This window comes from Anomalospiza imberbis, chromosome Z (genome assembly GCF_031753505.1).
Source record: "Anomalospiza imberbis isolate Cuckoo-Finch-1a 21T00152 chromosome Z, ASM3175350v1, whole genome shotgun sequence".
NCBI classification, from domain to species: domain Eukaryota; kingdom Metazoa; phylum Chordata; class Aves; order Passeriformes; family Viduidae; genus Anomalospiza; species Anomalospiza imberbis.
In genome coordinates, this window is record NC_089721.1 from 11,140,974 (window position 1) to 11,162,017 (window position 21,044).

General features: G+C 38.0%; 1 protein-coding gene and 1 long non-coding RNA gene across 6 annotated transcripts in view; one reads left to right on the forward strand and one right to left on the reverse strand.

Moving 5' to 3' along the window:
- Nucleotides 1-1,525: 1,525 nt before the first annotated feature.
- On the reverse strand, nucleotides 1,526-3,289 carry LOC137465196 (uncharacterized). The gene is made up of 2 exons (XR_010994589.1): nucleotides 3,172-3,289; nucleotides 1,526-1,669 (listed from the first exon to the last, which is right to left on the reverse strand). It is a non-coding gene; the product is annotated as an uncharacterized lncRNA (long non-coding RNA).
- Nucleotides 3,290-4,373: 1,084 nt separating this feature from the next.
- Nucleotides 4,374-21,044, forward strand: part of NIPBL (NIPBL cohesin loading factor) — a 150,664-nt gene continuing 133,993 nt past the window's right edge. For all 5 annotated transcript variants that reach the window (XM_068177048.1, XM_068177052.1, XM_068177050.1 and 2 more), the window contains exon 1: nucleotides 4,374-4,516. The gene's annotated coding sequence lies outside the window, so the exon portion shown is untranslated. The remainder of the gene's footprint in view (nucleotides 4,517-21,044) is intronic.

The window sequence follows — 21,044 nt, forward strand, 5'->3', positions numbered from 1 at the left end:
CAAGAGTTTACTTTAACATTCAAATGAAAGTACCAGAATTTTGTCTTGTTATTTTTTTTCCATAGAAACATTTTTGTACAATTTAATATATATGCCTGCCATAGAATTCATATTACGTACAAACAGAAGTTCATTCTTAACATGGTAGAGATAATGCAAGTTTGTCACTTAAAATGAAAATGTACATTTAATTTCATACTAAATTCTTGTTAGTCAATTAAGCTAAATAATTAGAAAAAGGAAAAAATATTACCTCCATCTGGTTTACCAGGAGAAATAAATAAAAATCAGTAGTCTCCGTGAAGCTGTAAACTTAAAGCAAGTAACCATACAAATATTTGACTCCTCGGGCTTCTTTGGCTTTTTATTTAACCTGTACCACTGTGAATTTCATATTTAGGTTGCTTACTTTCCACAGTGAATATTCCCCAGTCAATTAGTTACATGGTGCTATTATTTGTTCCTGTGAACTAAAGGCAATGCAAAGAATGTAAGTTTGTATTACTTGTCATACAGCATACATTATGAAATTATTCTTAATCCTTGTGTAGTACAGACTTAACACCAGATTCTAATAGAGTACTTAATAGAGTACTTCTAATAGTACTTCTTATAGAGTACTTAAATTTAGGATGACAGCTAATGACTGTGTTATTGTATTCAGATAACAAGCTAGCACTTTTTATAGGAAAGTTCTTTCCAATTATTGAGAGAGTATATAAAATATACAGTCATAATTAAAAAAAAAATTACTGACTTGTCCTAATTATTTTAAAATCTACCTAGAAATACATATACTGTTATATGGGTAACATATATGGTAAACAGAATGCGCAGTGTTTGTGCATCACAAAAACTGAAAATGACAGGTAAACAACTTAAAATGACAGGTACTTGAATGTTATACTGGCCTTTAAAGAGACAAAAATGGTAAAAACCAATGCATTTTTCATTAATTCTATAGAATGAATTCTAGTGAATTCTGCATTCATTAATTCTACAGAAAAAAAATCAAATTACAACTATCATATCTAAGAAAACATTGGTACCAGGTGTATTTTTTACTCCAGTATTACATGCTGTCCATAATTTATGAAGCTGAATAACAACATGTAGCAGTCAGGGAAGTTAACATCAGAGTGAAGAGGGCAAAAGAGGTCCCTTCTGTACTTTCAGCAATACTATCTTTGCATTTAAAAAGTTTATCTCAGTACACAGCAGCAGCAGTTGTAAACAGCAGCAAGAAACATACCTACAGCTTTCCATATATTTTGTGAAAATTATACAAGTACCATGAAGACCTTTAATTCCTGCTTTTTTAATTAAAATTTACTTTGAAGAACAAAAAACTAATCTGAGAGTAACAGACTGGATAAATAGCTTAAATTTATGAGAACTCAGTCATTTGTTTTGGGCAAAAGATCCATTCGCCCTTAACATCAAAGGGAGCAGGATTAGGTTCTAAAACTTTACCCTGAAACTTGCAGTTCATTTTCTGGACTACATAGGTGTGGATTTGTCAGGGGAATTCAGAGAGCTCTGCCCTTCTCCATACTGAAACCAGCTTTGTTCATGCAGCGTATGCTCCTTAGTGTGCTACAGTCATGGTTGCATGGCTGCATAGCTCCTCCCATACAGATTAGGGTTATCCCCACCCCATGACTAAGGCCTGGAACAGAAATAAGGGTTAAAGGCTTTTGCAGTAGTTATCAGGTAATCTGAAATACTTGGTTTATCACTTCTGGTTATTTCAGGCATAATGACATGAACCCTGTGCATACTAAAGTGCTTTAGGAATATAGCGAACATCCATTCTGCAATAGATTGTTGTGAGCGAGCTTTTGAAGCAGAATACAAGGAACCGCTTGTCTGAATGAAGACAAAGAATTCAATCGTTAATTTTAAAAAGGGGAATACAAGTATTTAATTTCCCTAATGGAAAATAAAATCCTGATTTGCCCATGTGTGTTACACACCACCTTCTAAAAGAACTAATGGCTTAAATTAGTTGTTCTCTTGTGCAGGTAATACAGCATAGTACTCAAGTAAAACAGCCACTTCTACAAGTTATTTTAGTTGTATGACATTTTTAAAGCATTAAATGGTCTAGTGATATTCTCACTGAAACCATAATCAAATAGGAGTTGTGCCATACCATAAAACCTAAAACATATTTGGCATTTGAAAATTAAAATTTCAATGTTCTGCATTTTATTTACATATTAATTCACCAACTAAGAAAAAAATAATTATTTAAATGGATTACTAAAATCCCAGAAAGACTCCATTAATATGAATTGGTAACAATCACTTAGAAGTAGATTGAAATAGTATTCCTGAGCTTTGTAATTTTAGAATTACATTTTCCTGGAAATTCATAGATGGATAAGTACACATATATATGCTAGATGAACTCCAGATAGGTAGTTCCTTAAATTATATTTTATTTCCAAGAGAATGTAAATAGTTTTCCCCTTGAGTTACAGAGTTGCAATGTATTAAATTAAGTGCAAAGACGAAAGGACACACTTTGCAAGACCAATTATTTACCTTTATTTCAAATTGATAACTTCAAATTATAAATGCATAAACAATTTTAGGATTGGGACCTTTTATATTAACTTGGAACAAAGGTCTGTAATACATTTTTTTCAGAACCCAGTTTACTCTGTCTCTGTTAATATGTGCCATTAGAATAATAGTATTTCCACTACTGAATTAATGTGTTTTCCAGTGCCGTCTTCATGTCTGTGCTTTTAAGCAAAAACATATACACTTATAAACCAAACTTTGATTCACCCAAAATTACGAATTTTGTAGTAGTTTAAGTGTAAGAGAGGCATTTGAAATCTGTATTAAAGACAGAGCACTACTCAAAAAATCCTAAGCATTGGAGAGATCAGGTGCACTGGTGTAAGATTTTATCCCTTTGTGCAAGTAACATTCATCCAGCGCTGAAAGGGTGTGTTTATATGTCACAGGGTATTTACAGCTGTGTCCAGCTGATTCCTGAAGTCGACAGACAAGCACTGCTTCCTCTAGAAATGAAAGGAATTTTGTCCAAGTACTGAGCAGCAAAACGACATTAAGTGAGTACTAAAATACATAGTTAATTTATGGGATATAAATGCTCCTTCGTTATTATCCTGTGCTATGATTATTCAGTTTTACCTGTACAGCGGAACACCAGAAAGTCTTTCAGATTAGGGCATGCTCTTTCTCCAAACACTCCTTCACAACACACAATTAAAATATTTCCAGCAAATCTGGTGGCGGTGAAGCCTCAGCCCCCAGCGAAGGACATTTCACCTGAACATCAGTATTTTCCCCAGTGCTCGTCCAAAAAGCCCGTTTTTGAAAGTCACTCCCGTTCCGTATGTCCATCTGGAAATCCCTCGCCCCGGCAATGCTTTGAGTGTTTCGGTTCCTGCGGCGCGGCCTCTCACATCCACAGAGAAAGGGCATGAGCGGCTACAGTAACTCCAGCGAGTGTCCCACCTACAAGGGCTGCCGCCTTTGAGTGCTCAGTTTAAGGGCTCGTTCCACGTCTGCCTCCTGCGAGGCAGCCTTTTGCAGTCCTCCTCCTCGTCCACTCCACCATGCTTAGGCAGGACAAAAAAATAAACAACAAAACGTGTATTCTTTTTCCAAGAGAATCCGTTCTTCACAAATCCTCAGCGTAGGCTTAAGCGTAAACTTCGGTCTCGTTCCGCGCACCAAAAGACAGGGAGGAGGGGGAAAATTAAAAAAGGAAAAAAAATAGACAAGGTCGTGCAGCAGCCGGAGGGGTGTGGAAGGGAGAGGAGCTACGCAGAGGAGGCTCTACCGGGAGAGGCGAGGCAAGGGAGCCCCTCCAGCTGCAGCGGCGGAAGCAGCGCTGGTGGAGCGAGTGAGCGATCGGGCGAGGAGGAGGCAGTAGAGGGAAGGGGGAGGTTGCTGGTGTTTGGCGCCGGTGGAGGGAGTCATTCCTGCCGCTGCACTTCCGGTCGGCATTTTGTTCTGAGAGGGAGCGAGAGAGACACACACAGGATCCTTCCCCCTCCTCCTCCTCCTCGCCCTTCTCTCCCTCTGCCCCCCCGCTCGGTACCGACTCACCGTGCCCAGGCCGCCCCTCCCCGCCCTCCTGCGCTCGCACTCTCGGAGGGAGCGGCGGCGGCGGCGGCCCCTTGGCAGCGCTGCCCCTCGGCCACCCTCCGCTCTCCCCGGCTCGGAACCGGTTCGGCGCGGCCCGGCCCGGCCCGGCCCGTGTTGATGTTGTGAAGCAGGCTCGGGGGGAAGGGATTTGCCTCGGCCGCACACCCCCGGCTCTACATGTTCGCTGCACTGAGGACGAGACGGAAGAGGAGCCAGCCCCCCTCCCGGCCCGGATTATTGTTGTTATATTATCTCCCCTCCTCCTCCTGCTCCGCGGCGGCGGCCCAGCGGCGGCGGCGTCGGATCCTCTGAGGAGGGAGGGGGGCGGATTTCTCTCCCCCTCTCTCAGATTCTCGTTGGATTCAGACGCCGATTTGCTCAGGTAATCCCCCCTCCTTGTCTCCCCTTCCCCTCCCTGCCCTCTCCAGCAGCGGGCCGGGCCTCTCAGCCCAGCGGCCCAGCAGTGTCGGGAGCAGAGGGGATTAGCTGTTATCTGGGGTAGAGGTGAATAAGTGGCAACCGGAGGTGTTTATTTCGGAGCCCCTCTTCTTGCTCGGTCGGGTTTGGCGGAGGAGGTTGGTTCGTGCCGGGCTGCCGGGAGGCCCAGGCCCGGCGGAGGGCGCAGGCCCGCCGGCCAGCGCCTTTACTCCAGCTCGGGGATTAGAAAGGCGAAGCGGCTGCTCAGTGACAGGCCTCAACCCGAAAAGAGCAGCAGGAGGAGGAGGAAACAATACAATTAGTCGCAAATGTGCACTGATCCTTTCCCATATTTACAACTTCACCTAGGGCAAGGAAGGAGGATCCCAGCGCAGACAGCCCTCTGAAGTGGGGCAGGAGTAAGTGGAGGCATAGGGAAGGAGAGACAATGTAGATACTCAGGAACAAAAATGCCACTTGTCTTTGCTATTACCTTATTCTTCTAACCAAGTGTCTTCTGAACATTGAAAAGTTTAAATGCTTTGGTTTTATAATCTGCAGACGTTTCATTTCTAAATAACATTATTGATTAGTATGTTAATTACTTAGTATATTTATAGCATAAAATAGTTGCTTGAAGGATGATTGACACAACACGGACACCTGCAGACCCAGGAAATACAGATAGCCAAGCATATTGTGTCAGGTCCTCCACACAATTTTGGTGTCTGTGTCCTGTATATGCTACAGGAATATATGTTAAAGGAAGGAATACCATTTTCTGCTTCTAGCAAATGGAATATAGGCAAGGGATCGTGTGTAAAGTGCTGTGTTTATGACATTTAAGGGACCAAGGTGAAGATGAGATCTTAACCAAAGTACTTCAGAATCACATGTAAATTTATTTAAGTGAAATGTGAGGAATGCTTAAAAAGGGTCATCTTTTCTTGTCTTGATGACTTTGAGATCCCGAGGTTGTTATTGGCTGTTTGTGTCCATGATGTTTGAATACGTAATTAGGCATAATTTTTACAGGTCAACTGTGTTTTTAAAATGACTGTTATTAGTCTCAGGTCTTTATAAATAAATAGTAGCTGATTTACAATAAGTAAATCTTGGACTTATAAGTGGTGGAGTTGTAAGTGTTGCTAAAAGCTCAGGCACATTTAAACAAACACCCTGTGAACTAATAAAAATACTTCTACGAAAATTACATAGCTGCAGGAAATTTTAAGATACAAAGTTTCCATCCTTGTAGAGAGGAATTTTGTTAGTGGCAAACGATTATTATTACATAATTTGTTAAATTTTTAGCAGTTTTTTTATTTATTCAGGTAGATTTGCTGTTATAATATATGGTTACTAGTATCTAACAAAGTAACTTTCTGGTGCATTGTGTTCAGAGTCTTGTAAATGAAACTCTGCTATCGTGCCTCCCGTGTGTCCTGATACGTGTTTAAAAGGGTGAAGTTAATATAGCTGTCACGTAGAAGGCGTGTTTTTAATGCTGTAAATCCGTGTAGTAGTCAGTAGCGTGTCTGTGATTTGTATTGGTCAGGGAGTAGTTTGAATTTTAAAAGGCCAGAAGATCCTGCTGAGCCCCAATCCCGGCCTCCCTTCCTCCCACTAATCTCCCATTCCTGTCTTTGTGCTGCCTGGTCCTGTTAGACACTGTTTGCAACAGGGCCTCAGGCCTACGTGCGTGGAGAGGAACCATTTACAGTTCGAAAAAGCAGCTTTTTATTTTTAAACTTTGTGAAATGCAAAGGGAGCCACTAGTGGTCTCCAGCTGTCCCCACCTCGGTGTGTAACAGCAGATTTGCTGTTTGCTTTTGCCCTGTAGTGTGCGTGGAGACCGAGTGTAACTCTGGTTCACAGGAAAGAAAGGACTGTGCAGAAGTAGTTGTAGTTCTTGGGTAGTTTTCATCATCAGGAAGCGACATTACAGCCCTAGCGTTTCTTGCGTCTATGTTTCATTATGTTTTATGCAGCTGCCGTTCTAAGACGAATGTGTTTGTTGAGCTAAGAGTAGTGAACTTTTCTGACTGATTTTTCATTTAAGGAGGGTTGCTTTAAATATTCTCGGTATGATCAGGAAATGAGCTACTGTAGTTACACAGTTCCTGTCAAGTTTATCTTGCCAGGGCTGTGTGGTTGTGTTTACAGCACCTTTTTTTTTTTTTTTTTTTTTTTTTTAAATCAGAACGGATGCACTTTTCTGGAATGAAAAATACTTGTATTTATAAAGGGAAATATAAGATGTTGTCTATTTTCATTTGTAATTAATTTTTTGGCTTTGTTCTTATAAACCATATGTGGTTAAGCTTGAGTTAGTTGCTTGATCACAGTTTATCTAGTTTAACAGAAATATTTAAAGTTGAAATATTTATAAGAGGACTTATTTTTCTTTTGAGTTGCATGTTTTAGCATATTTCCGAGTGTGTGTATGCATGTGTGAAGCAGGCCTGTGTCACTTCCATACTACTTTTCTACTGCTGTTAGGAGCTTCTGCTGGTTCTGTTGTTTATCACAACAGCTAGCTGCTTAAGGACAATGTATTTATTTTATTGATATTACAGAAATACAAAATTAATTATTCTCAAGAGGCAAGTTGTAACTATCACTTTATCAAAAAGAGAAAATGCTTATTTCTACGTTTTATTTTGTACTTTTGCCTGCTTTGTGCATTTTGAATTTACTTCCATTGCACAGGTTGTTTTTTTTTATTCCTCTCAACTTCTTCAACATTTTACCTAAAGTTATTCCAACAAAAATCTCTTCCTGAAGTCTTTTGCTGTTGATTCAATCTGGTTTTATACTTTTAAAAAATCAAGACACAGAATCAGGCATGCCAGTAAAATAATAATTTTTTTAAAAAATTTGCAATGTTTAAGTTTTGACTTAGAAGCAACAGACGGATCAGAGAAGCAAAATTATATACCTAAGCCCTTTAGAAATTTGCTATTCTACATAAGAGCACAGGTACCCCATGAAACCTTATGCTTGAGACTCCATGTACATAAATGTTCATACAACTCTTCTTGAAGAATCAACGCCATAGATAGTAATTTCCTTAGGACAGGAGAATTTTGTTTGTGTTGTTGTGTTAGTGTGATTATTAAGGTAATACAACTTTAATCCTAAGTGTTTCATGTATATAGTCCTCTGCAATATAAATAAACTATATTTTGGAGGATACTAGGTGAAAAATCTGAATTTATTTAAGCTAGAGTTCCACAAAACACTAAAAATATTTAACATTTGAAAGAATGGCCATTTCAGTATCATATTGCTTGTTTTTATCTTGTTTTTCATTTGCCTTTATTAGAAGTAGTTCAGGTTAGGTTAGCATCTGAATTTGAAACATCAGCAGTAATGAACACTCAGTTGCAGAGACACCTGCAAGGAAATGCTTGAAATTGGGTTATACCTGTGTATTGTTGCTAATAACTCTGTACCATAATGGTCCCTTTTAATAATAAAAAAGGAAGTATTCTTGAAATTAAGAAAACAAGTGTTTAACAATTGCAATGTCCTTAATATAATTAATCTACATTTATATTTTTGTTTTCTTTGTGTTGCAAACATAATACTTAGTTGCTGATCATGACCCCCAAAAGGTGTGAAGGAAGTGCCTTACATGTGTAAGGAAATTGTGTTTGAGGAGATTGTGCAGGACCTGTGATATGTGTTTCACTTCCTGTCCCTACTGTTAACCATGGAAAATCTCCCCATCAAAAGGGAGGGAAGAAAGGATTTTGGCCCAACTGTATGTGGAAACTAAAATGGATTCCAGTCAGATTGAATATGGTTGTTGATACTGTATTTTAAGGTGATTACTTGGTCTACACAAATAACTTCAAAAGAATGTAAATATCCAAGACCAGTTTTCATGTTGAAGTAATAAAAAAATTCTAGAAAAAGTTAATTTTATGGCCTTTAGAATTTGTATCAGTTTTAAGTGTAAGTCATCAGAGATCTCAGATTCTTTTTATATGAGTAGATAATTAAATTTTTCATTTTATTGCTGTGGTTTGATTTGAAGCAGTCCGGTTTTTGTAGCAGTGTGTATGTGTAGACATGCAATGCATTTTAGAGGAACAGTATCAGAAAGTCCTAGGCTGCAAAATAAGGGAGTCCTATAAAGAAACAGCAGACTGAGGAGCTGGGCCTTTAACTGCACCACAGTATTCAACCTTACCCTTGCAGCCCCAGTTCAGTGCCTCCTCCAGTGCATGTGAAATGCCAGCTGACCACTCTTATAACCTAGGTTATATACTGACCATTCAGTGTGTAGCCTGTTTCCTTATTACCTGCTGTGTAAATCCAAGTCCTTCAGGAAGGCTGAAGTGTTTTCATATTTTAATTTGTAGAGTTATCTCAAAACAACACACTTTGCAGACTTCAGAGAGCTTTTTTTTTTTTTTTTTTTGCACACCTGTAAAATATTTCTTCAGTTTTGTAGATGAAAGACTGAAATGGAATCAAAATAGTGAATTTTAAAAGCTTATAAATCTTATCTATTGTGACATGCTTTACTCTTCAGATTTTTAAAGTTACTTTACAGCACTTAGGAAGTTCATAGCACTGTTTTTGTTGGCCTTATTTGAGGTCATGTGTGTTCTTCACATCAACTTGTTAGGCTCATTGTTTCTCCTCCTGAAGCCCTAAGAAGTATAGAATGGGTTTTCACTGAAGGCCTTAGTTATCTATTAAATTTCAACTCTTCTGATTATGCCAACAGTTGGAAAAAAACAGACTGCCTGTCCTGAGAACCTAAAAAAGAATCACTATCTCTTGAAGTTTATCAGGGAGAAGAGAAAACAGGATACAAAATGTTACTGTTACTCTCTAGGATTGCTAGTTCCTGTTGGAAAGTATCCTAAGCATTGGGTTGGGATTCTTAGGGATAAAGCTCTGGCTCTTGTCCCGGTATTTGTTGCACTTGATGTAGAATGCTTGAATGCCCCCCTCTACACCCAGTGGTCAGACCTCTGCGATGTCCGTCAGTTGTCAGGCTCCTCTAAGACTGTTAGTGAAGCAAGGCTGTTTTGAGGTGTAGTAAGGGCATTCCTAGCCAGAAAATTGCTTCGGGGATATAAGCCCAAATGTGCAATTGTATCAGGCACAAAAGTTCTTGAACTTTTTTCTTCCCATATGGCTTTTTTGTATCATGCTCAAAGCGTGACTCAGGGGCTGTGAGTACATTATGGAACAGGCAGAATAAGTAGCACTTTAATCTTATTAACTTATTTCCTTTCTGTCGTGTGCAGATTTCCTGCGAGAGTACATTTGTGGAGGTTTTTTGTTATTTTGTTTTGGTTTTGATTATTTTAAAGAAGACTTGTTTTTCATAAATGTCAGTTTTTGGCAAAAGATGTCTTGAATGTGAAACTTCTCAGTGAACTGGTTTTATTAACTGCTTAACTATTAATTTATTCAAATTTCTTAGTGGGAAAGTGTTATGTTCCACATAAAGCACCTCCTTTTACTTTGTAAGTTTGTGTTTCATGACATATATGTCATGTACTATATATGGGGCAGCGATCCTGTGAATAATAAGAAATGGTATATGATAATTTCATCAATGACTATCACAATGCACAAGGAACTAAAATGTAGGTATAAGCAACTATAACTCTAACATGTCTTAATACTTCTATGCTTGTTTTTGTAAAACTAACCTTTTTTCTTCCCTCAAGCTCACTGAATAACAAACATATGTATTTGATAATGCAATCTCTATCTTTCATGTTTGAACTTAGTCTTTCCTCTGTGTTGACCTCAGAAAGGATGAGATTGCAAATACTCTGTCTCTGAAACTTTGTTTTCAAGTCTTATGACTTAATAAGACTGTCCGCATTTCTTTCATGTTATTTTCCATTCAGATGTGTTGCTTTCTCTTTTTCTTCAGATATGCTTTCTGGATATGAGAATAGTAGGAAGAATTTGGAGGGCCCTCACCAGATGCTATGTACAGCAGCTGACTTTAAAAATTTGCTGTAGAAAAAATAATCTGGAACCTGCTTTTTGTAGTGTAAGAGCTGGACAAGTTTTGATGAGATTCTAATGAGACTGTGGTGAGAACTTGTGGGGAGTTCTTTGTGAAGTTCTAAAATCTTTGATTTTTTTTAAAACTTTGTTGTTATGGTTTTTTTTTCTGAAGAGAAAATACAAAATCTGCTTGGTGACATGTTTGTTAAATTTCTGGTTAAAATTAATGTGATGTAATTGCTTTTTACTGTGTGAATGATATATTTTCCTTTTGTTTCTTTCTTTTGAATTAATGGAAAATGGATTTTTTTTCTGCTAGCATGCTCAGTAATGGTTGGCTCTTCCTGGCAGTTTCTTTTAAAAACTCATGTTGAGGCATAACATAGCACAACTTCATTTATCCTGTTAAAATTTGGCAGTTACAAGGATTTGAAGCATTGCTTAACAGAGTTACTAAGAATGCATGTTTCTCCTTGCATGTAGGTAGGACTTGTTCTCCTCTGTTTCCTGATTACTGATGTACTATTTAAAGGCAATGATTTTACTTCTGACTTTGCTGAACTTCAGTCATCTGGGCCAAAATCTTCCAAGTTGAGTGAATGCCCTTTATTGACTTATTATCTGAATAATGTTTAAAGTGAACATAGCTCACTGGCTTCTAAGGGTTGTGATAGAGGAAAAATATTTTAAAATTATTCCTGACCTTTTTTTCGAGCAATTGGAGCACTGCTGTTCTTTGGAAAAAGGAGTTTAGAATTTCAGTGTGAAATAACTTTTTACATTAAGAATGTGCATTTAGTTGCTATTTGAAAAGCTTTCAGAAAATTGGGCAAATTATTAGTGTCTAAAAAATTAACTGACTTCCCTGATTGTTGGCACTATAGTTGAAAAATTATGTGTGCACAACAGAGCTTTCCTAAAAAGTTCTAAGCAGTGAGATAGATATACAGACAAGAGTTTTATGGTGTCCATTCTCTGCTTATCCACAATACAGGTTAATTTGAGTGTGTAAAAGACAAGAAGTGAAATTGCAGATGGATGGAAGGGTGAACACATGGAGGAGAGCAGTGGGCTGGAATTGGACTTAGACAGATGGGGAGGGAATGGAGTTTGAAGGGTAGGAATTGGGAGAAGGCAGGAGCTTTGAAGTTCTTAAGGAGCAGGGCCACTCCTTAAGATGATCAGCACATCTCCTGTGAAGACAGTCTGAGAGAATTGGGAATGTCTGAAGACAAGAAGGCTCTGGGGGGAGACTTCGTAGCACTTTTCAGTACCTAAGTGGGGCATTTTGAAAAGCTGGAGAGGGATCTTCTACAAGGGCATGTAGTGCTGGGACAGGAGGGAATGGCTTTAAGATGACAGAGGGAAGGTTTAGATTAGGTCTTAGGAAGGCATTTCTTACTGTGAGAGTGGTGATGCAATGTGTTGCCCAAAGAAATTGTGGCTGCCCCATCCCTAGAAGCATTCAAGGCTAGGTTGGATGGGGTTAGTGGAAGGTGTATTTGCCCATGGCAGGGAGGATGACCTTTAAGGTTGCTTCCAACCCGGATTCATTCTATTGTTCTATGAAATAATGCCTGAACTGTAGCGACTGGATAAAGGAGCTGGTGGGGCAGATACAAATGCCCTTAAGAAAGATAAAGGAAGAGCTGTGAAACAGCCTTATCAAGAAGCAAAAGCAAAAAGATACTGTGGATTTGCTTGTACAGTCAAGGAAAGCAGTTCAGGGATGAGAACGGATGGGAAGTGTGTTCTGAGAGAGGCCAGAGAGGGGAAGGAGAAGAAATTGCCTGCGAAACCAGAAGTACAAACAAGGATTGGCTGGGCAAAGAAGCATTATTTCACACAGAGGAATTAAATGTTTGAGTTGTCCTTTTTTTTTTCTCTAAACTGAGAAAATTACTTAGGAAAGAAAAAAAGCTCAGAAATTTGGACTACTTCTTTTAAGAGCAAATTATAGGAGATTCTGTAGTTCAGATTACCTGTGTAGATACGTGTGCCATTTTTGTGATTGCATTGTGGTATTCTTAAGTCTGTAATCTCTTTTTCACTGACAACAGGATATCTATTTCAGTGGTTGTTTAAAATAAATTAAATCGTGTTTTTTAATTTTTTTTTTTATACAACAGTTTATATGAATGTCTCCAAGTATTTGCTTTAGATATTGTTGATTTTGCCTTGGAGAAAGGGATAAACTCTAAGATTGCTTTCAGTCCTGTCTTTTATGATTAAACATTGTGATTCTCTTTGGTGTTCAGTGCGTAGCCTTTTGGCTGAATTGTTTTGTGTCATGAAGCCCTTCTCCAGAGACAGAAGTCTTAATTTCTTCATAGGCTTTTCTGTGATCTGTATTAGAATATTGTAATTCCACAGTTAAGATCCACAAATGCTTATTTTGAAAATGTTTTTGAGGGTAGTGTGTAATCACATAAGTTGAGTACTGAGATGAAGTTGATCTTTATTATCTTTGGAAGTCTAACTGGAACAAGTATAGAACGTTAATTTTAAATTAACTGGCTTTTTTTTTCTGCATCATGATTTATATGGGAATAGTATAACAGATTTTGTTAATTTTGGTTACAAATATGACTAATCCATACTTGTTCAAATTAAGTTTTGGAGCCTGCAGGATAAAAGGAACACAGAAATATTTGCCATTGGTGATAAAAATAGAATGAGATTCCCAAGAGTGGCGTTTTTCTGTTTCCTGCTATTTGATCTGAAGCATCTTTCCCTTCATATTTTCTTTGTTTTTACTTGGACTTGCAGTGTCATGTGTACAACAGACCTTACAGCCTTACATATAGACTCTGATTCATTTCCAGAGCAGATCCCTCCTGTAAGCTGAAGGAAGATTGGGCCTAGGGGTGGAAGAGAAGTGTTACACAATTACATTATGCAAGGACCGTGTCAGAATTCTTGGAGGCAAGGGACATTTATTAACTTTTGATTGACTTTGCAAAGACTTTCAGCTTGGAGGTGTGGGATTTCCTGTAAAAGTCTAGAAACTTTTGAGTCGATACTCAAAAAATGTAATGTTTTAGTATTTGTTGATATCAGCTTTTCAGTGCTGATTGCTCTGCTTTAGAGGACGTTTTTAAAATCATGCCTCTAACATTTTTAATAGTAAGAGTTTTAACATACATCTACACATTTAGTGTGATGCATTTCTAAGCATTGTCTTGTAAAATAGCTGTTAAAATGCAATTAGTGAAATTTACAATCTTGATTTCTACATCATAAAAAGGAATTGCAGTGAGATCAAAAAGGGACTTCATTGTGATACTGCTATTGAAAAGGTCACCCCTTGAATGTCAGTCAGAAGTTTGAGAGGTGAGAGATGCAAAATGGAACTTAGCTCCTGTGGTGCTAAGTAAGGGATCCATATTGGTTAGTCAATAGAAAACACTGGAGAGATTTTTTCATCCTGGAGTTCAGTTTGAATCACTTTATTTGAAAATCGTATTCTCTCCTTCAGGTTTTTTCCCTGTTCTAATTAATTTTCTTTGCACTGTGATGTAGTTCTCCTTCAGCAGGAAGATAAGGGAATGGTCACCTCCCCATAAAATATAAAGCCACTCAAAGACACTAAGAGATAGTGACAAATGCATGTTTGAATGTCTTGCAACTGAGGAGGATTTCAGAATCTCTCTGATACCTCAAGCAAGTGTTCAATCTCTGTTCTTCTGAGGTCTTAAATGAAGTGTTGGAGGCAGGAGCTAGTATGCAGTGCCGAGTAATCCATTTTCTATGGATTAGGTATGTTCAAAGCATGTTTGTGACTAGACTTTATTACTCTGAAGGTTTTGCCCAGACTTACGGGTAAAACAGGTGTTGAGGTGCTTGGTTCTGACATACACTGAAGCAAGGTTGTAGGTGAGCTTTTCTGGTGACAAGTTAGGTGATTAATGGCTTAGAGAGTTGTAGGAACACACTGTACACTCCAGAGTCACTATTATAAAAGATTACTTAGAGTTATGACTCTGCATATTTACTCACTGGAGTAATTCCCTCTGGCATTCTATCTAGCATGATGTAAAATTTAGTCATGTTTTTTGCAAAAATAGGTAATTTATTTTTACCATGGAAAATATAATTAAAATATTTGAGAAATTGAAATAAAAATGGAACAGTTTAAAGAATGTTTTGTCTGTAATTCACTAAATATCATTACATGAACAAGCCATCGTACTACTGGAAAGTAAACATTCTCAGTTTTCACATCATACTATAATTTTAGCCAGCGACCTGGAGAAAGAATGAGAACCATTTATTTAATTTTGTGGTATATTAAATGCTTGCCTTGAACTAATAGACTTCAGAATAGGAATTCCCTCTTCTTGTTTGTAAAAGTTTGTGTTTATTCATGACAAATCTTTTCCCTAGACTCAAAGTAGATATATGATGTCATGGAATTAAGCAAATTCCTAATCATGTCTTGATAAACAATTAGTCAGTGAAGTCTTATAAAAAGCTCTGTAGGTGGACTTCTGAGAATTCAACGCTAGTCCTGATAATCTGAAGTTACATGCTCAGTTACAGTGAATGTTCAACTATGTATATGTAGCATGTGGCAATTGCACATAACTTGGGTTAATTTAAACGTATTTCATTGCTGGCTAAGGAAGGTTGGATTAATTTGCATTTTTCATGGACATTACGTACAGTTATTGAAAGTCAGCTGATGCATGGTTAACTAGACAGTGTAATCTGCTTGGACTAATCACCTTGCCCATGTGTGGCTGTCACTCCATGTAGCCCTACGTAAAATTTTGGAGAGAACAATATTTGTCTGAAACAAAAAAATTTAAGGTCTACTACCTATCCCTACTTACTGATACAGGTGTAAATTGGAGCAACTGTTTTGGGAAAGACAAATAAAATTAATGTTATCCTCATTGTGAAATACACAAATTATGTAATTCTGATAGAAGATATAATAAAACTTGTTATAGATATAGCAGGTAATTATTTTAAGCAAGAACTGAAACATTGGTTTTATGATGATGCTTAAATACTTATGCTATTTTGTAATCAATCAAACAAAAACTAGAAAATTTACATACTTTAATCCAAAGGTGATCCTATAGAAACAGCATCAGTTACCTAAGACATTAAACTTCCTGTACAGAACTTAGAAGTTTTATTTGCAAAATGACAGTTGCCTTCATAGGAAGAATTTAGTTTAGTTTCATGTGCATGATTATGATTTATAAACATTCTGTAAATCAAGTTACATGCAGGTTCATCCATAATGCTTTAAAATTATACATTTGCAAATGGATTACTTTCAGTAATCCAGGGTTTACACATATGTGATTACTAACAATTGGTATCAACATATTTGCTTCTTTAAATAAGAAATAACAAGGACCTTAATGTTAGGGTATTCACATATAAGAAAATATTTATTTTATAAACTCAATTGTTATAGTAGTAAATAGTGGGTGCACACACAGCAAAATAGCTCCTTTTTCCTTTAGATAATACGTGATAATTTTTAGGCTAGATTTGCCCATTAAGGGTAACAATAGCTTTGTGATCCTGTGTAATTACTTAGTATTGTTCTGTGGTTAGTTTGGTTTTTTCATAGTCGTTGTTAAGGGTTTTATGAATCTTTGTAAGTTAAAGATGTTTGTATTTCGGGGGAATGAGGGGGGAGTGGGTTGTGGTCTGGAGTGCTAATTGATGAAATGTGGTGGTGGGCTCCCAGTTGTGATTGCTTTGCAGTAACTCTCTAAACTCTGAACATAATTTAATAAGTTCAGCACTCATTTAGCTTACTAACATACTTATCAGTGGTGTGTTAATTAACATCAGATAACTTGAAAGATTTTTTTTCTAAAATATAAACACCTGTGTAAAATGCTTATGTATTTGGGTAATAACACAGATACTTGTCGACTGGAAAAGTGGAGAGTTGTCTTTGAGAATTCACCTTAAAATCTTTTAGAAATAAGAAGTACCTACTTGACAGTTCGTGTCTTAGAAAATGTAGAAAAGTATGTTTGTTGTGAGTAAACAGCAGGAACAATTAGCAGTGGGGGGGGGGCTCAAGTTCCTAGTAATATGGACCTTGAAGACACAAATGTAAGGGAATGTTGGATTATTTGAGGTAGGAGTTCAGTACTATACAGACTACTACTGTCAGTATAAATGTGTGTCTCAGACACTAGTATTATCATGTGTGCCAAAGCATGAAGACAATAATGTCAAACATTTGGCCTGGGAAGGCCACTTGTGATTCTGCAGGCTCTAATTTATGGTCTCCCATGGCAACTGTTTAAGAGAAGAAAGGATTATGAATTAAGATGTGTCCTACAATCATGTCTTGTGAGTTGAATGTAAAGAGTTTATTTTTTTCTAGATATAAACAACCTGTTCACACAGGAACAGATTTTTACCTTGCTTCTGAGGTCTCCTACTCTTTGTTCTATGTTTAATCACAGAGATTAGTAAATTAGCAATTATTCTGTTGGAAAAAGGACAAAAACTCAGCAGTTTCATGGCCTGGACAAGTGGCTACCCATAGTTAGTGGGCCTGCCTGTATAGGTGCCTTGGCATCCAAAGTAAGAATGAAAGACTATTGGTTACTCCTTATTCCTACTTTAGTGTGTGTATATGTCAGTCTTGATGCAAATCTAAGCTATTTGAGGCCTGATCTGTTTGAGATACTTCTGGTTTCTCTTCAGATGACATGTGAGTGAAATTAGAAGGGTGCCATCCTTAATTTTTGATGCTTCCGAGTTGTTAGAATATTCCCAAAAAGATGTGTAGTTTCTATGTCTCCTTTGTGCTAAAATAACTTTCAGTTTGGAAAAAAAGCAAATGGTTTCTAGCAAAGCTGCAGAGAATTGAGAAAAAACTCCAAAATGAGCTTGTGACTTGAGAAATAATGTTTCACATCAGAAAGATTGAGCTATCATTATAAAAGGTATCAGCTGTATCTCAGGAAAGACTTCAAAGATCAGCTTTAGTCTTCCCTCAAAGGTACTGCCCTAAAAAGATGTATTTCTAGCAGCGCGGCATCTCTCCGTGTTTTCCCTGTCCCCGGGCGGCTCCGGCGCCTAGAGCAGTGCCGCCTCCCTCCGGGACCCGGGATCGCCGCGTGTTTCCGGGCTCGGCTCCGTGCCGCAGTCGGGGCGGGGGTGGCAGCGGATTCTCGCCACTGCGAGCGAGAGACACCAGTAAAGAGTGAAGGAAGGTCCGTATTTCCCCACGCTTGGAAGGCTGAAAGTCTTTTATTGCCGCGGGGAGCTGCGCCGAGGCGCCGCGACCCACTCCCAGCTTGGGCGTGAGGAAACACGGCCTCGGGCACTCCGAAGCACGGGATTATATCGGGGAGAGAGCGAGGAGAGCAGGGACCCTCCCGCCCAATGGGGGCAGGCATCGTGGCGATGACGCGAACCACGGCACCCAACGGGGACACGGCCGGGGCGGACCCCGGGCTCTGGGGCGGACGGGGGATGGGAATTCGGAGTGAGGGGCACTGAACCCTCCGGGCAGGACGGGGAGTGGTCACAGGAGTGGCTCTAACAGCCAGGGACCCGGAGTGAACAGCCGCGGGGGGGGGAAGGGGAACAGACACAGGGGGTGCGCGGGGGTACACAGAACATGGCTAGCTAACAGATCAGAACCTCTAACCTAAACCCCAAACCGCGATGCAACATAGCAGTGCTGTGGTTTACATCTTATTCTGAATGTACTTATTAGCATTCATCAGCGATTTATGATCAGCAAACAGCTGTAACTGTACTTGTCTTATAAGACAGTGAGCTGAAAATCATAGAACACTTACTTTAGGATATTTTAAAATGTGTAGTTTTAAAGTAATTAGAAAATACAATGATAATAATTCAATTTTATGAAGGTTTAATATTTTTTATCAAGATAGGTAAAATTTAGCTCAGTTGGTTAGAGCAGGCTGCTAATCCCCAAGGTTGGGGATTTGATCCCCATGTGGACCATTACTTTATGAGCTGAATTATGATCCTTATGGGTCTTCCAACTCAGAATATTCTGTGAACCTTTGTGACACTTCAGATATAACTTACCTCTATGTTAAAGTCCACTCTCTTCCTAGAAAAAGGGAACATGTAATTGCAAATTATTCTAGTTCAACAGGTTATGAAAATGAAGTGTTCAGCATCCAATTGTGTGACTTCTTTTAAAAAATTAAGCATGACTTACTAATCTGGTCTTCACTTTATTCATTAATTTGCTTATCTGCATGGTCAGTTATGATTATCCTTGTATTTGTAGTGTATGGGCTATGGTTCACCTTTACCTTAGCAACAACTGGGACAAGAGTGGTGTCTGAATTCTAGTAAAAAGTTTTGTATAAAAGCCTCAGTGAAACTGAGAGCTGTAATTAGGCTTCTCTTGCACAGTAGTAAGGTTCAAGCCTTTAAGAAGAGATGGTTGTTGTTTAGAATGAAGTACCTGGAGAGTAAAGTACATAAAAAATGAAGAAGAACATCTGTGTATTGTCAGGGATGGAAAGATTGAGTGTGGATTTTTGTAGTGTGACCCTGTGAAGTCTAATTGAACCTTCATGGAGAAGTTCTTGGGCCTTCCCCGTATGCCCACGACACAATCAACTGTGCAGCCCGGAACTTGGAACTGTGTCCCTGGCCCAAGACATACTTCTTTTATGTTAGCTCATCAGTTTAGAATTTAGAGATTTAGATATAGGATGCACATGGATTTTTATTTAATCAATTAAATAATATCTGCAGCTCATACAAATGAAGTTCACAAATGGGAAAATTTGCATATTTTTCAGTTTTGGTCATTAATTAATGACCAACTTTCATATTTTGGAAGGTGTGACTTATTTATGTAAATATGGAAAAAATAGTTGCTGTATACGAATGAGTAGAGAAGCATTTGCAGTGCATTTATTCTCTCTCAGGTTTTACCAGTCATTTCTTTGAACAAGCATTGCTAAGAGCACTATTTTCTTTCACATATTAATGGTTTTTTGGCATGTTTTTTATTTGTCAGCTTCATTGACTCCTTACTTCTGTAAGTGAGAGCTTGTATGTGTGACATAATTAGATTATACTCTCTGGAAAGGCCATGTAAATACTTTAGTAAGTGAAGTTGAAAACAGGCTTAGCTAAACATAAACCAAGCTGCTCTTACACTGAAACTTTGATTTCTGCATTTCTCTGATGTCCGATTAGTTTAAATATCTACTTTTTAGAAAAGTGTAGTCATTTTTCATTAGTAAGGGCTTGCTCATCTCTCTCTTTTCCCTCACTCCCCCACAAATAAAAATCTTTCTTGTCCTGTTTCTTTGGAGCATTGACAGAAGATATTGGTTGAGTGAATTATGAATGAGGCTGGAGCTTTGCAAGTATGTGACATGAACTAGATGGTCCCTTTCTTGCCTTGCAAAATACAGAGAGATGTATTTTGATGTCAGTGAGTTGGGTAGGTTTGTGGGAGAAAACTTGATTTCTGAGGGAGCATTTGTTGTTGATTTGCAGTGAATTTCATTGTTTGTTTTGTGGTATTGCAGCGCTTGATTAAAAGTATTTATAAACAATTTGGGAGTACTTACTTTCAAAATATCTTGCTAAACTAGATGCTGAGAAATGTTTTGGCTGATTAGAAGATATTAACAACTGACACATTTCAATATAATAGAATAGATAATTTTGCCAGAATCTTTTATATTTTTGGCTTTTGGGGTAAGATGGATTAACACATATGAATGTGTTGTCTTGTTTTCTTACATAGCTTACATATTATGTTTTAGCAGTCATATGATCTAGTGAGGACTTTCTCTGTATGGAATGTACAGTTTTTGATGGTACTCTGCTCCCAAGCAAAACAGAAACAGTGTATAGCATCTCTGGTTTTTGGCAGTCTTACATCAGTAAAAATCCTTAATTTGACTTTTGAAAACAACATAGTGATATTTGTGGGGAAAATTCAAATCAAAGTGTACTAGAGCTGCAATTGTAGAATGTAATAAAGTGTTCTATTTCAGAAATAATGTAATGCTGTAAAGCTGAAACAACTAAGTTTGGTTATTTTAAATTAAAGTTGATTTAAATGGAAATATTTTCTAAGATGTGTCCACTTGGACATATGACAGTGTTCAGTGAAGCATTCTAATTAAAAAAATTCTCATTGAGTTAAATGGATAGGTGTTTGGAAAGAGCATAAATATTTTCTCTCTAGCCACTGAAGGTGGCTATAGGATTTCCACTAGTGTGTCCCCCTTGTACTGTATTTATTTGGGTCTCATATGCTATAATGTTGTCTGAATAATGTCCTAAAACTTCTGACCATTAAATTATTTCTGTTTCTGTACATGTATAAGTTAGTAGCTGTAAGATATCTTGCAGTCTTGTATGCTTTTTGCTTTTCCAGTTATTTTCTAGATCCTATTATGGTTCATTTCAGGGACCCTTAGACACCTTTGATCTCATGGGTTATTTAAAATTTTTGCCAAATAGGCAGGTTTATTAAGATATTGCAGGAG